The sequence below is a fragment of the Crocodylus porosus genome, unplaced genomic scaffold (genome assembly GCF_001723895.1).
Source record: "Crocodylus porosus isolate Cpor-Errol unplaced genomic scaffold, CroPor_comp1, whole genome shotgun sequence".
In the NCBI taxonomy this organism is placed as follows: Eukaryota; Metazoa; Chordata; order Crocodylia; family Crocodylidae; genus Crocodylus; species Crocodylus porosus.
Genome location: NW_017728949.1, coordinates 49,654,740 through 49,657,733, shown reverse-complemented (window position 1 = coordinate 49,657,733; position 2,994 = coordinate 49,654,740).

The window sequence follows — 2,994 nt, the reverse complement described above, 5'->3', positions numbered from 1 at the left end:
CTCCTCGCCTCGCCAGACAATGGCTGGTCCCCCCAGGCCGAGCCGGCCCGGCCCTGCCGATGCCCCGCGGCCCTCGGCCCAGCCGCAGCGGAAGGCGCCCCAGCCACCCCCGCCCGCTTCCCTTCCTTTCCCTTTCCTTCCCTTCCCCGTCGGGCCTGGAGGAGAAATTCTGCCCTGATCTCAAATCCGGCAGTCTGCGTGACCACCCCCCTCGGCAGCTGGTTTCCCAAGTATCTGCAGGGGCATCGGGTGCGCCCGCATCTCAGCGTCTGGAGGGAAGGCCCTAAACCAAACCAAACAACACAAAAAACAACGTGCCCCAAACCCAGAAGCCAGTCGCGTTTACTTGGTGGGGGAAATACTTCCTGGTTCTCATCTGGTTCTCGCTGGCTGCTAGCAAGAGCCCTGAGCATGGGATTGCCAAAGACCTTCCACCCTGTAAGAACGACCTTTCTACTACCCACGCGGGGCACACAGCACAGCCCCACACCGCATGTGCAGGGGTCCTGCTGCAGATCCCTTCTCTTCCAGTTCTGTGTCAGAGTGGCAGGGTCCCTGTGTGTCCACTTGGGCTGTGAGACTTGCATTTGTTTCTTGTCCAACAGGATGTGCTTCAGGAAGGAAAGACCTTTTCAAAATGTTATTCTTTTTAGAATCAGAAATCTTTTTTTAATTTTCCAGTCTAAAATTATCCATAGGCAGTTTGTAGCCATTTGACCCTGTCAGTGTTGTTTGAAAAGACCAACTAAAGTACATGTGAATGTAATATGAAGATGGGTAAAGACTGGCTGCATAATAACTCTTAACTCACAAGGTCCTCAGATTCACCAAGCCAAAGACTGCTTGGCAAAAGAGTCTGGCCTACTTGCTACTTTTCAGGGATCCTGGGCCACTGCTCACCAAGAACTATAAGCCTCCCTTAGAAAGGGAGGCCACTGAGGCAAGAGTCAGCTGACCAGTTTGTCACTAATGGTTCTTAGCAGGAAACAACAGATGCATTGCACTGAAAAAAATAAAATAAAACCAGCTCATACATCTTTTCACATTGAGCAGTTCTACCAGTATATGTGGGATAATTAGTTAGGTGGCTGAACCTATATGTTGCTGTTTTAAAGGCAACCCCCAAATCATTGTGTGAAGTTTGGAATTCCATCTCTGTAATGTGTACGTATTGTGGAATCTCCATCACTGAAAGTCTTTAAGAGGAGATTAGACAAAGTGCTTCTCTGGAAAAATTTAGATGAGGAAGCTTGAGCAGGGAATGGGATTAGATGATATCTTGTCCTATTTTTCTACAAGTCTACGATCTGCAAACATACATCACACTTTACACTATTTCTAACAAACCTAGCAGAGGTTTAGGATGGACCAGAAGTACATTCACTAATAACCACCTGAGGAGTGATGCTACAGTACAGACTTGTCCACTTATAAAAAAAAAAAAAAAAAAAAAGGCTTGTAGCTATGATTTAGTATGGGCAAAAAATCATCTATGTCACAAGTTTCTAGTATGTTTGCAACCATTCAAACTAAGCACATGAAGAATTTTGTCCCTCAGGATTCAGATATTTACAAGCTCTAAAAAGAATGACTTTATAGAGACTTCTGTCTTGTTTCCACAGTCTTTTGTAAGTCATATAAAATAGACTACATTTCTTAGGGGTTCAGCTGTCTTCTTTCAGCTTTATTAATTTTAGGGCCTTGTTACGTGATGATTTTGGGCAAACTCCTGGAGCTCTAAACCCCTGGATTGTCTGCACAATAAATACCACCTGAAACTGGTTTCAAGCACTTGTTATGCAGCTCAAACTTATCCCCCTCCAGGACAGGATTATTTCTGATCTTGTAAACACCCTACATGCCCTCCTTCCCCACTGGCCCTGATTAGACCCACTGCCTCCTCACACCTCCTAACCCCCACAACTCCCCCAGATCCAGGCTCACCAGGAGTCCCTGTCTCCTGCGTACCTGTGGCTATCTGCTGTGTCTGTCCCAGGGGAGCTGGGGTGGTTAACCCTTTCCTGCCTCCTGCTTTGGTACAGACAGTCACAAGTAAGGAATTTGGTGACAGGGAGGAACCCTGAGGAGCAGGGGGGGAGCCACAGAGGGGAAGCCCAGAGTGAGATGGGATGGGAGGAAGGATTCTTACTTTTCACTCCTCCAGGCCTTTGCTGGCCTGTAGTGTGATTGCTCCAAACTTGAGCTAGCACTAACACCAGTGAACATGTGTGCTGGTCACAGCCTAAGGTATACCAAGACCCGAAGACTAACTCCATGAGTTTCATCTTCTACTGGAGCATGTGGACCTGCAGGTCCTCACTGCTACCTTGAAACTTGTTTGCCTTGCTATGCTGGAAGGTACACTTTATTTGTAAAATTGGGACAGATAATGCCATGGCTCTAAAGGCTACTTCATGAGGGTTTGAAGGCTTTGATATCTTTATCTCCCTCTTTGGAACTGAAACCGCTTTCAAAACATGATGAAAAGGGCAGGTTCCCTGACTTTTGTCTGATACAGTATGATTATTTGGGGCCATCCTAGCTGCCTTTAAAAGAGCTCTCTGATACTGACAGCTAGCTGCCTCTGCACAGTTTTCTACTTTTTGACAAAGCTTTCTGTTGAAGCTTCCATAAGCAGCTCTGTTTCTTATTGATAAGCAATATGCCTCCTGTATTTTATAGGGGTGCACCAATAAATATTGTGTGACCAATACCAATAGCCAATTGCTAATCAGCCATATCGGGTGATACCGATCCAATAACTGATATTAATTGCGGGTTGAGTCATGGTGGGCCAGGCCACACAACTAAGCTCCTCCTACCTCTCCCTGCCCCAGTCATGTCTGCAGCATTTGGCACCTTTTACAGTGCGCATCCTGGCCCCAGTTTGTGCCGTGCCAGTGCCCGGGACACCGTGGCAGCTGCTCCACTCCAGCCCAGCCCAGCACATTGGTTAGGGGATGGGGGTGTATCTGGGGTCACCCTGGCTCACAG